Raw genomic sequence first — 18,525 nt, 5'->3', positions numbered from 1 at the left:
AAGTGTTCATATACCTAGAATATGCTGAGGTTTTGTAGGGGTTTTGTAGTTTACTGCAGATACCTGAGTATTTCTGAATGTAAGCAAATTCAGAGTCTTAAATGAAAAAATATTCTTCAGCATATACCCTGTCCTTGTTTGAGTTAAGAGCAGTGTTTGAGAGAATGAGCCTTCACAACTTAATGGTGGACTCCATTGATAGATTTTGATATCTTACTAATCTTTTCTTAAGGAAAAAATGCAGATGGGACACAGGCTACTGAATGACAATTACTCAGTCCCTGAAAATCCCTCTCTTCCCTCTAAAAACCTTACTCAGGACTATCGAGGTATTTAGAGTTTGCAGAGAGTAACTGCTCCACCATTAGTCCAAAACTATTCTTTCCAGGAATTTGTCTGCCCTTTTCTTCTGGTGTTTACTGACTGCAATTCACAGATTTTTCATACATGGTATATGTGATGTACAGCACTTATGGCAGTGGCCATCTGAATGTGGTATTTGTCATCTCAACTTTGAATATTCCGGAAAATATTCAAAGTAAATATGGACTGTTTGTATCCCTCTCATACAGAATAGTCAGAGAGGTTTTTTCCCTTTTCTGTCCTTTTCAGAAATCAAAATGGCCTTCTGTTTACCATGGCAAATATCATGAAGCTATTTCTGATACTAATGGGTGTCAGGAGTTTGCTGCCCAGTCCTACATGTACGTCTTCTGGCAAGGAGACAGATTTTGCTGAGCTCTGCACAGGTTGGCCTGTTACATTGACTTTGATTTCTTACTGGTCTCTTAAACACTTGCTTTTATTCCCCTTTCTGCTGTTTGTTAATCTTTCCCTCATCCTTGACTAGGTGTCAGTGAGGGACTGGGAAATAACTTGTTCCAGACATGCAGAAATCCATGGTTACAGAGCTCAGGCTGATCCTCTGCTTTAACTTAATCCGGAGGTTCTCTAAATCTTTTCTTGCAGGAAATGAGAGATTCATTTCCTCTACAAAAATATAAGTCTCCAACTAATTCTAAATGCTTTGGTGGTTTTGTCCTCTGCAGACCTGTAGAGATTTTTACCATCTCTCTATAACATTGTCTCATGGCCATATTTTTTTTTAAACAAAATTTGTGTACTAATTTGATTTTTTTTAATTAATAATGTTAGCATGTTTACTGAGTTTACATTCCTAGTTAGCAATTATTACTTAGTGTCAAAGTAACTCATCCTCTCCCACTGAGGGCTTGAACTATTGTCTGAGATTTTTTTTTTTCAACTGAATTTTGAAAATTAACATTTACATTTTTGAGCCATTTCTACAGACTTCACTGTAGCAAATTTCCAGCTACATTCAAAGCCTAATTATGTGCTTCTGGAATACTTCAGTAGAATCCTGACATGTAGATAAAATAAAAGCTGTTTCTTTTAACAGCGATGTGATTTATAAAGAAACATCAGAAAAGCAGTTTGCATACTGCTTTTCAACATGAGTGAAATATCTGAGCACTCTATTGCCAGCTTCTGAGACTATGTTCAGTGGGAAAACCTTTAGGGTTTAACTTCAACATTGTTTTTTTTTATGGATTGGGAGTCTGACCTACTCCTGCGAGCACCAGAAATGGAGGGCTTCATTCTTAACACAACATCATAGCTTTGCTGAAGTTGGTGCAAATCTCCAGTTGGGTGTATCTGGGCACAGATCTTACACTTTGTAGGTTGTTATGGGCACTGTGCTGTTGATCAAATGAGTTTATTCAGACAGCTTGATATGATGCAGGATTTAAAGAAAGCATTTAAATGAGTAATCTCACCTAAAACTGATATTATAGCACCTGAAAGTGCCTATAAATTTTCTATCACAGTAGAGAGTTAAGAGGTCTAGTTAATGGGACTGACTTGTTCAAATGAGCCATACATTGATTACTCGCAGTTGCCATGTGGGTTTGGTAGGGAACGAGTCTGCTTGTACAGGAACATGTAGAGAAAGAAACCTGCATTGGGGTATTTTATGTAGATATTGTACAGTTTTCTCTATTTTCTGATCTGAGTAGTATCATTGCACGTGATCCTATAATGTTTTCTCAGAATGAATCTCATTAATATTTATGTCAATAAACTCCTCCTCCTGTCTCATTTACTAAATCAGGGAAATCTGAATTATGGAGAGGAGGCAATCACTGAGGGAAAATACTTGTTGGACAAAAATATTATGAGGACCAGAATAAAATAAACTAATTTCTTATCAGAAGGTTATTTTAACAAAAATACAATTCTTATGTATTGCATTCACATAAGTTCTTAAGAACCCATTAGTAAATTGTTATTTTTATGAAACTATTACACTCAGGAATTTTTTTAATTCATTTTATTTTATTAGATCAGCAGTAATGAACCAAAACCAATGTAATTTATTTTTATTACTACTATAGGTTGAATCATGATGATTTATGCAGCCATATTGAAGCAGTGACTGTAATTACTCTGTTATTGTCAACTATATATTTTTCTGAAATCAGACACTTTAGCCACATATAAACTTCAAAAGTATGGACGTTTGTAATTTTAAGGACATAATGAACAATACAGATAGTTTGTCCTGCGGAGGTTTTATTTTGGTACTCATGAGATACCATCCACCTGGCTCTACATCTTCCTGATTTACTGGCTGAATAGTATTTTTTGACTGAAATGACTTTACTTTCCACATTTCTTATTCAGTATCATCTATATCCCACAGAAATAAAGAAAAACAATATAAGGTTTGTTTTTCTTCCTTTCTTTTTTTTTTCTTCTCCCAGTTTGTTTTCTTTCAATTTTTTTTATCCTTTCTCACAGTGAAGTGACATTATATGTGGGAAAAAATGACCAATGGAGATGTGTAAAAAAAGTAACTTGCAGCAAATAGTGGATTTTCAGATATTCTGAAAAGGTCTTAAGGAGGAGTATTGTAATTTTAAGGGCAACTTAAAGCAAATACGAAATATATAACTTTTTAGAAATTTTCTAGTAGTAATAAACTTAAATTATGGCTATTTTTAGTTTTACTGCCTGTCTTGCAAGCTTAATTTACTCCACTCTCCCATATATCCTCAATCCACCTTAAACAGAGAATAATGAGGTACAGGGCTCAGATTAGAGCATTGTTGAGCCAGAAACTAGAGCTCTAAAAGAAATTTTCCTTACTGGTGAATATTCTCAAGGCCTAAAACTCAGATGAAGTGTGGCAAGAAACTTTTTTCTGATACAATTATGTTTCCAAGATGTGTAGCATTCTTCCCAAAGATAGTTTTCAAGAGAAAACTCAGAATATTATCTACATTTTTTTCTGTAAAATCAAAATTCTATTATACATATGATTCATTTGTTCCAAAAGAGCTTCATTCTGCATTGAAATGAAGGAGAAAATAAAGTCCCTTAGTTATGCTGGTTTACTGAACCTTAGGAATGGGTAATTTTCTCTTCAAGTAAAACTTGGAGCAATGATTTCCACAGCATGCAAAATATTTGAAGAATCCCTCAGAAGACCAAAAATAACATTTTACTTCCTTCCCCATAACCGATGCAGTTAATGTGTTGATTTGTTTTGTTTGGGTTTCATTTGTTTGTTTGGATTTTTGTTTTGATTTGGTTTTTTGTTTGTTTGCTTGGTTTTGTTTTTTTTTTTTTAAGTCCTTTGTCTTTCATTGCTGCCTCAGAAAATATCTGGTCAAAGGCTACCAGACTTGACTCTAAAATTTAGGAAAGTTTTTCCTATCTTAATCTTATGTTTAAGTTGTTGCTGGCTTCCTTTCCTACTTACCCATCCTTCTCATCCATGTCCCACTTTCCATGCTCTCATTCTTCAGGATAGGAATAGCATTAAAAAGCCGTATAGAACTGTGTGAATGTCCTTAGGTTGATTATTTTTTTCAGAAATCAGATGGAAAAAGGAAATTATGATAAGGCAGTTGGATGTTCAATCTGTCCACAATGTTCAGCAATTAAAAAAAAGTACGTGTAGTGACCCATGGGCACTTTTTTCTCCATGCTGGTTTGCAGAATCAATGACAGTAAAGAGAAGAAGGACCTACTCTTTACACTTTGCTGAGTATGTCAGTATTCTGATGAGTATCAAGGCAGTGGACTCAGTAACTGTATCTGCTCACCTGATCCACAAGCATCTAACAAGGAACCGAAAAAGAAATGTAGAATTATGTCTATTTCTATGCTGGGATTCTCGTTCGTAGAAATGCTGGCACCGGAAATCCAAGGCCAAATTTTACAAAGTGATGGGTGCATTCAGCTGAGAGTGCTCTGTGCTGCTCGAGAAACACTGAATATGTTGCAGAATGGGATCTTTGGAACGACTTGAGTGTGCTTTTGTGAGCATTTGCCTTTCCTCTACAGAGCCCTTAAGAGCAATTTGAAAGACAGATAACAGAATTCTTACAGAGTTCAAATGTAAATCTCTTCAGAATTATGTTCTCTAGGGGAGAGTAAACAAATAAACATAGTAAGAACTACAGTAATATTGCACTTATAGAGAGCTTTTCTTGAGTCTTACAGAGCTTTTCATCTCAGGATCTCAAAGGACTTTATAGATGGTACTTATCTAACCCTTATAACACCTTTGTAAAGGTAGCACTTGGGTATCATCTTCATTTTCAGATAAGAAACTAGAAATGGAGACACAAGAGATGTGTGGAAAATAGGACTTAGGTCTCCTAACTTGGCGTAATAACGTAAGAGAGATTATTGTAAATAAATGGCATTTGAAAGGTCTTTAAATACCACATAATCTGAAGTTAATGGTAATCTTGTCATTTTATATTTGTGGTTTTTTGGCATTCTATTTTTCTATTTTGAAGACATTGAAAACATTTCTCTTGTAATTACTGTTAAAGGTCTTAAATTTTTATTTTTTTACCCTTGAAAACAGTTGATTTACAGGCAGCCTTAAGGATTTTTGTTATTCTAGTTCACCTTTAATCATATAATAATCCAATGAATTATTAATTAATTGTGTCATATTTGTTGTTCTATCTGGAGAGTAGCTACTTAATATCTGACCTTATTCCTTTAAATTTTGATGGAGAGATAAGTACCAGTAGTAGAAAAGAAGAGAGAAAATAGTTTATTATAATTTTATGTACCAAATCAAAATATTCTTAATAGTTCTGTTTTATAAAAAAAAATGCAAATGCTTTTGCATTTTCCATTACTGCAAAACATGAAATTTACCTGCATTATTTATTTCAAGGCCTTTTCATCCTCAAGTATCTTGTCCATATCACATTTCACTGAAGCCTGATGAAGTGCACAACTCTGAGCAGAGCAGTTATGTCAGCATCTTTCACATGTTTTTTTTTTTTAACATCCCATGCCAGTTGTAGTTACCATTTTTTGAAACAGAAGGAATACTATTCTATAACACACAAAAAATGGTCCCAAAACCCACTTGAATTCTCATTTATGTTATTTTATACTTTGGACAGCACTTCAGGACGTAAAAATGGTATTCTTTTGTTCTAATATATGACTTTGTATGATAATTGTTCCTGAGAGAGTGCAAGTGAGCAAATATGCATTGTCAGTCTGATATAAGCTATATTAAGCACAGCCATTTTAATGGATGAAATATTAAGATATTTCAGTTTACTACTAATGTAGTAGTAGTAGAGTCTAAGAGTCTCTATAGAGTCTAAGACACTTATAGAATGCAAGTAATATGTTTTAGAAATGCTGGTATTGCTTTTGTGTTGTTGTAAAATGTGATTAAGTCTTTTTGAAGGAGAGGTGTAGAAGCCGAGTTGATGTGAAAGTTTTTCTCTTTAGATAAGTCAAAGTCTTGTAACATATAAGTTGTAATGCCTGAATTATTTACTGGAGTTTTTTATGTTCTTTGTATCTTCACCACCTTTGGAAGATTTGGGTCTCAAATGGCTGGGATGCACACTGTGTTGTATGCAATATGTATTTTCTCATAGTGTGTTGTAGAATATTATGCTTTTTTGACAAAACTAGGTTGAAATAAAACATACTCAGAAGCATCTCCTGAAAGGGGGAGTTTTCTTACATAAATCTTGGAAGTTCTGGCATAGAAGAGAAATGAAAGAAACCCCAAAAAATTAGGTTTCCAGTGCAGCTCGTATGAAGGCTTTCAGATAAGGAGATTTAAAGATCTAGATATTAAGCTGAAAATACTGAAAGTCATTTGGGGTTTTAAAACAGGTTTCCTTTGAAAAAGATAGTCATTAAAGTGGAAAAAAACACCCAAAACACACTCTCCCATTTGGATGCAAAAGAAAATCATGCAGAATTTTTAGAAACACTTGTTTGTAAAGTTTGTATATCTGTGGGCTATTCCAGTACATTAACAACTATTTACATATAAGGCCCACAAAAATTACTCTGATGTTACCATCAAAGAAGTAGCTCAGATATACTGACCCAGCCTGGGCTCAGTTTCAAATGAACCAGCCCAGGACCTGGTGCTAATTCTGGCAGCACAGAGCTTCTCACGTGATACAAAGGCTAAACATTCATCCAGCTTCTCACTTTGGTGCTATCTACACTGAACAACCAAGATGTGATCTAGCTCAAGTATTTTTTTATGAACAGTGGAGACATATTTTTGAATCATAGGAAGTTTTAAACTGTGGTGATACAAGCCATATGGGATTCCTAACTTTGATGAAATCTGATGGATCATTTCACACATGGTCATGCTGAGTTTAAGGCTGAAAGAAAAGACTCAAAGAATCTCTTTTATATAATTATTTCTAAATAACAGTTTGTAAAAAGCATGCACAGACTGGCTAACCATACTTCTTTGACATTAGATTTTTAAATATTAACATTCTTCCTTTTGGTGATTTTTGTATTTTCTTTTAATTGTGCGACAGTTTGTTCTGAGGGAATAGCCACTGCTGAGCACTCCCAACATGTTGAGGCAAATAGTGAGACATTGACAAGGAATCTTCAGGCTCCTTTCTCAGAGTCGTTGCCATGTGCTGACATAGGCCTAGATAAAATGTAAGCTTGTAGACTGTGCCAGTCAATTATCTAGCATTTGAAAATTCAAATCTCAAGCTAGGAGATTTCACAGACATGAAATTTGGACCTACAGAAGTGTTAAGTGAACTCTCAAGAGTTGTTCATCAGAGGTAGTTTGAAGAATAAACTAATATTTGTGCAGAAAGACAAAGTATTGTTATAAATCAGCAATTAGCAAGAAGGTTTTCATGCTAGGAAAATGGGTAAGAGGTGCCTCAAGTTTCTCTATTAAATTTAATGAGCTGGAAAGATGAAAAGATGGAATAAGTAAAACAAAGACACAAGCAGTAATTGTGGACAACTCGTTTTCTTTATTATGGAGTGTTTCAGAAAGTTTTCTGTATTGTAGAGTGTGGGTTTTTTCATACCTTTTTCCCATACTTGCCATTCTGCCAGTACTCGGGACTTGAACTAATTGACAGGACCCCACATTTTCCTCAATTCATTGGCAATAAAAATGCTACAGAATTGCTTTGTTTTTATGAAACAGAATCACAAAGAAGAGAAAAATGAGACAATATTACCCTGCCGAGTCCAAAAAATAATTTAAAAGCAGAAACAGTGACTGATGTGCATTTTTGCCAGTGCTTGATGTCATTGGTATAGGTGCTTTACTTCTGGATAACTGCATCTTCACTATACAACTAAATCTTTTTTTTGTTCATAGGACAGAAAATAAAAGATTAACAGTCTGCATGGCGCAGTGCGTCGAATTGCCTTTGATACAGAAACAGTGTATTACCTTGTAGTTTATCCATTCCTTGACTGGGGCTTCAAGCTTGAATATCATGTTTTTGGACTGTGATGTAGTTCAGAATGTGATGCACAGTGGAGGGAAAATTTAGGATAAAAGTGAGAAAATTGGTCAAATAAAAATTTAAAAGAAAAAGGCATATGTTAAGCTGTGGTATTACAACCCTTCCCTGCCATCACAGCTCATCGAACCAGTGAATTGTGAAAGTCACATGCACATATATCAACGCCTTATCCTGGTGTTTCTGTCTCTCTGCAGAAGTTGCAGCATTTTGACATCACCCCTTCAGCTAGGATAACCTTCTGTGAGAGTGAAACTCTTCTTAAACCACGTCATAGTCCTCTAGTAGGGCAAACCCAGGGATCAAGGGAGATCTCCCTTGGGTCATGGGACCTGTGTTGTGACAGGGAAAACTGGCTCAGCTGTTGGATTCCTTTCATACTTCTGAATCACTTACAAACACACACTACAAATTAGCAACAATGTAGGATAATGCAAGGAGAAGTTTACCCCAAATTCCCTTTTTCCAATATGTCCTCTACCTGATTTTGTGTATGTTGCTGATGAGGATTATTGCAGGATTTATTTTAAAGTACTCTTTCCTTTTTGAGAGTGCAGATTATCTGAGGTCAGTTTGTATGTGGAATCAGAGTAATCGACAAATTCATTTCTTTCTTCTCTGAAACCATCTACCTGTTCCTTTAGATCCTCAGAAGAAAAAAAAAAGGCAGACAAATAAATCCTCTATTTTTTCATCTGATCAGCCTCTATCCTGTAAGATTTAGGAAAAAGGAAGAGATTACTGGGTTTATTTTTAATTTAAAGGTATTTGGAGTTTGGTGAGTGTGAGGATGTCTGTCCTACTTGGATATACATATTCAAGAAATGGATAATGGGCCAAATCCCCAGTGTGAAGTCAAAAGATGTTACATCTGTTAATGTAGACTAGGTAACGATTTGGCACAGACAAATATATGAGTATACGAGTGCCACAGCTCACCGGGTGTTATTACAAAAAGTCTGTCTCTTGCTGGCATTGACTTTCAAAAACAAGCTGTGCTTAGCACCTCTGAGTTTATAAAGATCACACAGCAACCTACATGCTATCAAAGCTTCAGGAACAAATAAATAAGCAGCTTATCTCTCAAGGTCTTTCCCCCTGATTTTATTCTAGGTGACAATAGAACCAAAGTTGCAAAGCAGTATAAGATCTTCAGCTCAAATATATGCTGTATGTTTTTTCACAGTCTGTTATCTGTTGTTGGATTATTTTCTTTAAAAACTTGTAATATTAGGAGGTTTTAAATCTGTCAGAGCTTTGAAATTAGTTCTGACTTTTGTTCTACATGTAATATTTTGTTCATCATGCAATATTTTTCACACGTCTGCTTCAGGAGAAATGACCCTCCATTGCCACGTGCACATTTAAAAAAAAGAAATGTCAGTTTTATGAATCTCTCTGTACTGTAGTCTTTGCAGAGCTAGCTGTGTCTGCACAGAGAAAATTCAGGGAAGCTGTACTGTATTTTAACCTTTGAAGCAGATACCCTGAATGAGTGAAAAAACCAAGTAATTTCACTCATCCCTTGAGAAACATAATGAAAACCTTAAGGCAAGGATTTACCCACTGTCTGAGATAGGTGTGTAAAATTTCACACAGCAAAGACGACAAAAAAATAAGATTTCATAACTACTTTTCTGCTGTTGTTCTTCATCAGCTGTGAAACAATAACAGTCATGTTCTTGCTCTAATTTTCTCACTCCAGTAAAATCCATCTGTAAAACTGATGGGAATGACTGAGCAGAAACAACAGGCAGCCAGGGCTTTTCAGCAGGAGGGAATCATTATAAGTAGGAATCACACAAAGTAATATAAGCAAAAAAGCTACCTTGCCCTGGCTTTTAATTCAGCCCTCGCTACCCAGTATCAGAGTCCTCTGTTTCAGCAACTAGCCCTTCAAGAAATCTTTCTCATTGTGAGTAGATTGTGCCTTTATTTCCTATCATGTGATGCCAGACACTCCCCATGTAAAGTCAGTAAAGGCATGTGCCTGGAATGGATTGCATTGAAAAACCTACTTAGAAAATCTCTTTTTTTGCCCATTTAATTAATTTTTGTTCTATGACCAAATGCCAAATCTGAGAGGAAACCGATGAGTTGTATTTAGACTATTAGTGATGTGGTTTGGTCTTAGTTAAGTATGAGCCAATATGTCTTTTTGTTTTTCTTTTGGTTTCCTGCTGGCCTATGTTATCTTTTACACCCCTGTATCACAAGAACGTTTGGTAGATTTCTGCAGTGGCAGGGGCTGCTCCTGCTCCAGCAGCATCCATTAGATGGCTGTAGCAGGAGATCTCACAGGAGCCACCACTGTCAGGTTGTTCCCATTTCTTAGCTCAGCACATAATCAAATGGTGTGTAGCCACACACTGACTGTGTGCCACATATTTCCTCCTGCCATGTCATTACTCATTAGTGTCTGGATTTGCTGCCACTGGCTTCCTCAAATGAATGCAAGAGCCCTAGGTGAGTTAAAACAAATAAAGCCTCTGGCTTGTCCCCTAATGTAATATTGCCTGCTACATGAGGGGGGAAGGAATCTGTCATTACCTTGGACAGATTAGAGGGCCTACAGTAACTCACCTGAAGTAGGCCACTTATCGTCCTGTCCCTGGGCTGAATCAAATCTTACATATGGTCACCAGATGGTGGATTCCCATAATTATTATTCTGCAGGCTCCAACAACATGAGGAGAATGAAGAGCTTCTCAGCCTGCATAGGCTCCCCTTCATCAAATCTACTCACATGTGAGTTGAAATACGTAAGCACAAAGTGGTACCTAAAATTTTGAAATATAGTAGAGTAGCCCAATACTAATAATGTGTTATCATTACTCTTATTGCCAAGCATTGCATTTATTATATCAGAGCCTCTCAAAGACCACAGCATCATTCGTAAATGAAAACCACTGCATCTCTGATAATTAGGTCTGCCTGACCAAAACACAGACTTAGCAAGCAATTTCTCCCTTCCCATACCACTCCACACTTGATCAATCCATAGATTAGTGTTAAATGTGTTAAAATTAGTGTTAATGTTAAAATGTGATTTATGATACCACAGAGTGTTCAGCTTGTCTCAAATTGCATATTTAAGAAAAAGTAACAATATATCAAACTTTAAGATGAACCCTCTGTATGACCTTGAGGGTTGATACTGGGACTAGCAAAGTTCAATGTCTGTGTTAGTGACCTAGACGATGAGTGAAACTCAGCCCCAGCAAATTTGCAGAAGACAGTGACTGAGGGGTAGGGGTTGATAATCCCATCTGCTGAAGCTTCAGTTGAGTAGAACAGAGGGACTGTGAGGTTTGTCTGACAGAAACCTGAAAACCTTTGACAGTTCCACACTTGAAGAGTAGTAACTCCACACGTCATTACAGACCAAAAACCAACTGAATGCATAATATCCCTAGGAATGTGATGGATACTAACAGTGTGTGCTTATGGGAAGTTATGTAAGTTGCACCCTTGCCTGCATTAGGAGGAATATGGCTAGTAGATGGAGATTATTTTCACCCTCTGCTAGGCACAGGTTGGGCATTACCTGGCATACTGTATCTAGTTTTGGGCTGTCCTTGTGCAAGAAGGATATTGAGAAAATAGAGATGATCCAGCAGAGGACCCACAAGGAGCAAAGGACCTCTTGTACTTGACCTAAGAGGAGAGGTTGAGGGGGCTGAGCTTCTTTAGGCTGGCAAAGAAGGAACTGAGAGGGGAAGCAGAAGTATCCTTCAGCTAGAGAGAGAACTATTCTCCATAATAACATAGATGGTTAAAGAAGGAAGACTTGCTTGAAACTTTCACTGAAGTGGGTATCAAAGTGCTGTTCCTGGTTATGCAGAGAGGCTGAGGAATTTCCATTTGTGGAGGTTTTAAAAACTTGTCTTGTTCTGGTGTGACACACTGCTGGGAAAGCTAAGAGAGAAAGTGGTGTGTAAATTTAGAGAATTGTCTGGAAAAATCCAGTTTGTGAAGAAAACATTACAAAGGTAACTTGTGGATAGCAGGCATTTTGTAAAGAATGCTAGAAAGTTCTTTAAAATCTGTAGGAATTTCTCACTGAAGCTAATTAAAACTTCTCATTGAAATACAAAGAAAACCCCCCAAAAAAAGCTCTGAAAAAATTGTTCATCTTTTTCTCTGTTCTATCATATCTCAAATACTGGAACTTTTAACATTTCCAGCTGCAGATCTTTTACTTTTGGAACTTCTTGGAGTACAATTTTAAAGCTTTCTGATTTTTTTTTTTTTGCTATTCCAACTGTTGAAAAGCAGTCTGATCTCTTAAACCTGCCAGTACAAGGTAAAGAGTGCTGTAGTATTGGTCTCAGGGGACCTCACAGGAAAAGGGATGGAAAACTCATCCTTGAAGTTCAGCAATCAGATGTGTGCAACTACATCGAATTTTATAGTTTTGATTACTTGAAGTGGTTTTACTATATTCTTAATTTTCAATGCAAAGATATTAAAACCACCTTGTACAGGTGTGGCAATGCCTCACTTTCCTGGAGGGTAATAAATATCGTGTTAATCAGTGGTCAGTCTCTTTGTGATATGGCAGAGCCACACTGTTATGACAAATGGCTTTAAACAAGTTCAGTGCTGTAATTATGGAAAAGGTTACATTGTTCTACAATTATCCTTTTAATCAATCTTGCAGGATAATCATCCTGCCGAAAAATCTGTTTCTCAATACCAATTTCATTATCTAGGTGATTCTCATCACTAATCATTAGAGTGTGATTCACTACATTCTTAACAACTCCTGTTTTAACTTTAAATGGGTGATTAGACTCAATATACAGGATATTACCTGTACTATCGTCTTTGTAATACATTCTCCTTCCCAACTGTCAGGCAATCTCTTCACTAATAAATGTAAAAAAGCATTTCTTATTAACATCCTTTTCCATAGTAAATCATATTCAAATGAACATTACTAATGAAACAGAATGAGGGAGAACAGTTCTTTCCCTGATGCTCCATCTTTCCAAACATTGCATGGGAAGGCACAGGGCAAGACTGGGAACCTCCAGGCTGTTCTGGGAGGTCGACCTGTGTGAAGTAAGATGTAAGAAGACAGTAGTTACTCTAGACTTTTGTATTTTCACACATTCCTTAGCCGTTCAACCACAGAAACAAGAAAGGTTTTTACATAGAAATAGGACTACCTTTTGTTCTTTTGTGAGAGCTGGCCAAACATTGAGAGTTGTCACAAGTCCCTGTTTGAGACCTGAGGGTTAGGGACTCTTGCTGCAGGTGTTACCTGTACCAACGATTCAGGATTCAGTTTCTGGCTTATGTTTGGATCTCTGTAAATTGTCTACAGTATTGGGCTACCTCTTGGCTTATGAGAGCTTGAGTATCTATATTAAACAAAAGTAAGAAAATTATATTAGTAGTTTAATTTTTTTAAAGATCATCTTTTACATTTTCTTTTTTTAATAATGAGGTCTCTATTATTGTAATATGCCAAAGAAATATTTCCTCAGCTAAGCTTCTGCCACAGTTTCCAACGGACCTCACCTACTGAGGTGAACTCACCTAGAAAGGGAATGCAATTTTCCTTTATGAAAAACCCGCTCTTAATTACTTCAGAAGATGGGAATTCTTCCAGTTTAAAAGACAGCATAGTGAAAGTAACATATAAACATCAGTAAATAATTTCTGTGGAATGCTTTATGGTATACAGCTTTTCAAGAGCTTTGAGTATTTCCTTGTGAAAAGTAACTAGAATTGGTTTGTTTAATTATATTGCTTAATTGCAAAGTTCCAGTTTCCTGGTAAGCTCTCCAGTCCTGACTATTTTATGCAGACAGAAGTTCAGTCCTATCCAAAGCCTGTTTAACTCCGACCATGACAAGGCCCCTGTTGTGAGGGTAAACTGACTTTGGAGATGATTGCTTCTTGACACTCTGCCTGCCACTTCTGTGTGTAGATTTATGTACTATACATTTTCATTGAGCATTTAACCCTGAATCTTTGTATGAGCCTGCCATAAAGCACATGCCTATCATCCAGAAAATGCTTGGCAATGCTTTTCCTAGACAGGAATTATTTTAACACGAAGAAGAATTAATTGTACTGAATTTCTAATATCCTGGGAAATAATTTCTGCCAGCTGTAAAAAGAGGTTCAATTAATCTGCAGTTATTAATTATTTTATTCACTTGAAATAATTCATTAGTATGTTTAGACTAACTTTTTCCTGCTTTTTTTTTTTTCTTTTTGCTACCATCATGGTGATCTACAGAATGAATATATGAGAAATAATATATCAGAAATGATGTGTAGTCAAGCAATTCTTACAGATGTTTATTGCAAATATGCTTGCTACCTGTGAGAATAAACAACGAGTGTATGTTTTCATTTAAAGCTGGACTCTGCCCAGTTGCTGCTAATACAGACAAAGGTTTGTGGAGAAAGGAAAAAACACTCTGTCACAATGACTTATACAAGCTTAAGCAGCAGACTTCCTAAACCAAGACTTATCACTTCAGGGTTATTTCCATGTGACCTGTGGAGGATGCCTATGAATAGCAGGAGAAGACATGCAGTTTTCTCTGCTGTAGGGCTCAGCCTCTTGGTGCAAGACTAGAAGGCAGTCCTGGGTGTTGTGAAGTAATCATTAAGTTACACGCTTGTCATTTCTTGTACATTCACTCAGAACTAATGCACATCACTTTTTCCAATTATAATCATTCCACCATTTAACAAGCACAAAAGGCCTTAGATTCCAATTTGCCACTGATGCTTCACTCTCACTTGCTTATTTCTTGGCATTTAGGTCAGGCTAGGTTGTGCACAGCTCCAATAATGGGGTATATTCACCCTTCATACAGCAAACGTACAAATGATGAAGGCTAGAACAGCTGGTCTCACAATGTGAGAGCAGATCATTTCCACTGGTATGGTAATTTCTCTATTCATAGTTTTCCTTTCAGTTATTGCAAATACATTTTATCTTTTTGGTTTGCTTATTGCCAAAGCCAAACAGAAAGCATTCAATATATATCGAAGATACAGTCCTCTCCACACTTCCTTGCTGGCTAAATCAAAGTTACTCTAGTAAGCATGTCACATTTCGTTTAGCTTTCCAAACTTTTCCATAGCTAAAAACAAACACTACCACCCCCCCCACCCCCTCAAAAAAACAAAACCAAAAAACCAAAAAAAACCTCAACCACCCACAAAACCCTACAAAAGCAAAATACCAAATCGCAGCTGCTGAAATCCCTGGTCTTTAATCGTAGTTAGCCTTTCACTAATGACGAGTAACTGGAATGTGGAATCAACCCGTTGACGTGTTAATAAACAAGCTTTGGCTACACAGTAGCCAGGAATTAAGTCTAGCAGGGAATGTGATGCTTTTACTCTTCTTTCTGCTGAAAATCACTTATTTCTGCTGGAGTGCTTTACAAGATTTGAGCTCAAATTTGATGCTTCTGTGAGAGTATTCCATAGGAAATGGAGGCAAGGCTATCTGTTCTCCTTTTCCCCCAGTATAGTCCTGCCCTTGCCTTCTGTGTATGCAGGCATCAGAGACCAGTTCAGGCAGCAGATTTGTTGGTGGTGGAATAGCCAGTCTTGGCCCAGTAATGAACCTGGACTTGAAGTTGCTGTTTTTGAGGAGTGATGCTGTCTGCTTGCCCATTCACAGAGAGAGGCAGTGCAAAGAACTTCATCTCTTGAAGGTACATTGTCGCTGACAGACCTCCCTGTCCAATGCCAGGAAGAGATGTGTGGCCCCAATTTTGTCCTGTATTAAAAAGAACAATTTCACTTATCACTTTTTAACAAATTCATGATGAATGAAAGTACAGAACACAAACTGAATAACACGCAGCCAAAGTGAAACTTTGCACAGCAAAGTACAGTTGCTGCCTCTGCTCTAGTACGTGTCAGGACATGAACCAGTTTTGTGACATTTCAACAGTTTTTAGAGGTCAGAATAAGTTGGTTCAGGCTTTGCCTATGGTGTTAGCGGTGACATCAGAACAGCTGCAATAGTTCAGTCATTTGGGATCTTCCTTTGATGGATCCCCTTGGGTACAATATTTGCTCAAATCTGCCCTGCTGGTAGCAGGGTACAAAGCAGTTGTGCAGAATAAATTCTTAGAAATTTGGGGTTTTTTAAATTACATATGGATGATGCAACAGCACTTCCAGCTGACCTAGAAGCTGCACGTTTTTCCTGCATAATGATGACAAGTGTTTTCAGGAAGGCCACCAGCTACTGTTTGGACTCCTTTTTACAACAGAAAATAAATATCATATTTTTTTTAATTAAACCTTGCATTATCCCTTTAAATATTAAAAGAAAAAAATACCAAATTAAAATTTTTATAGAGCTCCAGTTAGTGAGGCTACACTAATTTTTTCCCAATAAAATGATAAACTTTCTGTGATTGCTGTTCTGGAACAAGTAATTAAGAAAGGAACAGGTGCTGCTTGAAAACTGTGTGACTCACATGCACAAGACATCCTCTTCTGAAACTCCCTCTGTCAGGTCTTTGTTTTCCCAATGTCATAGTGAAATCTCATAAATTAAGTTGTTTCTCTCCAAGGGAAGTCATTTAGTGACTAAATATACTCTGAAATATGTAATGTATCTTTAAGCTTAATTAATATTTCTCATACTTGTTTACATTCTGCTTCACAATATCCTTTCACAATTTGCTTTCTCAGAGCTAGGAGGCTCTGAGAAAATGCTTGTATGAGCTATAGAGTGCACAAACTTTTCTCTCCAACTTAATTTTAAGACATAATTGAGTTGTTATCCACACAGTATTTTTCTTCCCGATTGCAAGAAATGCCAGTCTGTCTCTGTAGATAATAAATGATGGAGATGCAAACTCTGTAATAGAATTTCTCATGTACCTCACACAGCCTGAAAGACGAGAATCCTCTAGATAATATGTGATTGCTTCACATGCAGTGCTGCACACTCCCCTAAGCTTTGCTCACTACCACGTAAAAGACCACACAAGTATGATTTTTTTTTTGACTGTCTGAATTACCAATATAATCTGTTTGAATTCAGCTTGCAATTCATGCTAAGACAATTTAAGGAAATACTACAAAATAAGCAGAGTTTGGGTTTTTCCCCCCTTCTTTCCCCCTCTCCCCTGCTGCTATATGAGCATTTGCTGATAGAATCACTATATTTACTGCTACATTTGAAAGGTATTTAGGTACCTAACTCCCTTTGAATTCAACATATCAAATATAATTCAATGTTACTTTTTATTAGCATGCTAACTAATAATTATCAGCCCAGTAACATTGCTTCCTACTTCCTGCAAAACAATTATATTTTGTTAAAATATTTGGAATTTGTAATGAGGTTTTTCTCTTTCGAAAGAATTCCTAGTACAGATCTTCTTTCACATAGGAAAATCTTTGTGTATTATTTTTTGATAAATTGATTTCTTTTGATGTTTCTAGTTGTCATTTACTTTTAATTCTTTTTGTTAACATCTAATATGAAGTAGATAATTTTGCAGCCGCAGTTCTGTTCAGTAATATTTTTATAGTAATAAAAATTCTGAAACTATGCTAGTATATATATAGCAAAAGAGTTCAGACTGTTTTGTTGCTATTGTTTATATTACTTTACTTTGAATTTTCATTAACGTTTAAAAATACTTTCTAAATTTTGATTGCAAGTTAGAAGAAAACAGGGAGTAGATAAAATCACAATTACTTTATTTAATTCTAATATATAGATGAAATAACTAGGTAACAATTAATTCCCTATTTTACCTTTGCTGTTTGTACTATTCTGGAAAAGAGGGAGCCTAGGGGCCTGGGGGATATATGTACTAAGTTTTTCAGATAAGCAAGTCACACTATCACTGAAATCAGTAAGAAGTTAACTTTTTCCAACAAAAATTAGATTTAGTTATATAACTAGAATTATATAAATTCTATGTATTTCGGGTATACAATGATACTTTACAGTTTATATTTAATTAAGTGAAATGTTCTGTGTCTGTAATCTAGTCATGTGTAACCTCCTATTATTAATAAAAGATCTATAGAATATTTTATTTTGATAAAGGGCCAGAACCTTAGTTTTAGGTGTTGTGACAATTTATTCAAGCAACACTGTTCTGGCAGATATTGTTTCACTACTGTCTCTGAAGATAAAAATGTTTCATACTTTCTAACCAACATCACTTTTCACAGAGGCCTTTCTTTGGGGATTTCCCATCATGTATTAACTTGATCTGATGCAATTCTTTTAGTGAGTTAACTGTGAACAGAGCAGAATCCTTTTATCTAAGATCGCAGACATATTTTGTCTCTAACGTCTCTTAGTACTTAGTAATGAACAAACTGATTCAGATAAAAATCTCCATCAGTAATACTTACAGAGACTTAAACATGAACACAAATTTTGAAAAGACTGACAAGTTTTTAAAACATTCTTACATCACAAGCATGGAGTCAAAAACCAAAATTCTAAAATACAATAATTGAAACAAAGCAATACCATATATTTGCCAAAACCACTTATGCAGAGGGAATTATTTTCCTGTGAAATGGCTAAATTACAGTTCTCATTCTTCAGATGCATAGAGAAGAGATTTTTCACATGCTGGTTAATACTACTGCATCCAGTCAGAGTACTAATTTGCTGTTCATGAAGTCTGAATCTGGAAGTTTGGAGATTTTCTGG

Source organism: Pipra filicauda, unplaced genomic scaffold (genome assembly GCF_003945595.2).
Source record: "Pipra filicauda isolate LSUMZ 115617 unplaced genomic scaffold, ASM394559v2 scaffold253_size2546935_pilon, whole genome shotgun sequence".
Taxonomy (NCBI): Eukaryota; Metazoa; Chordata; class Aves; order Passeriformes; family Pipridae; genus Pipra; species Pipra filicauda.
Note: the sequence above shows the minus strand (reverse complement) of the source record.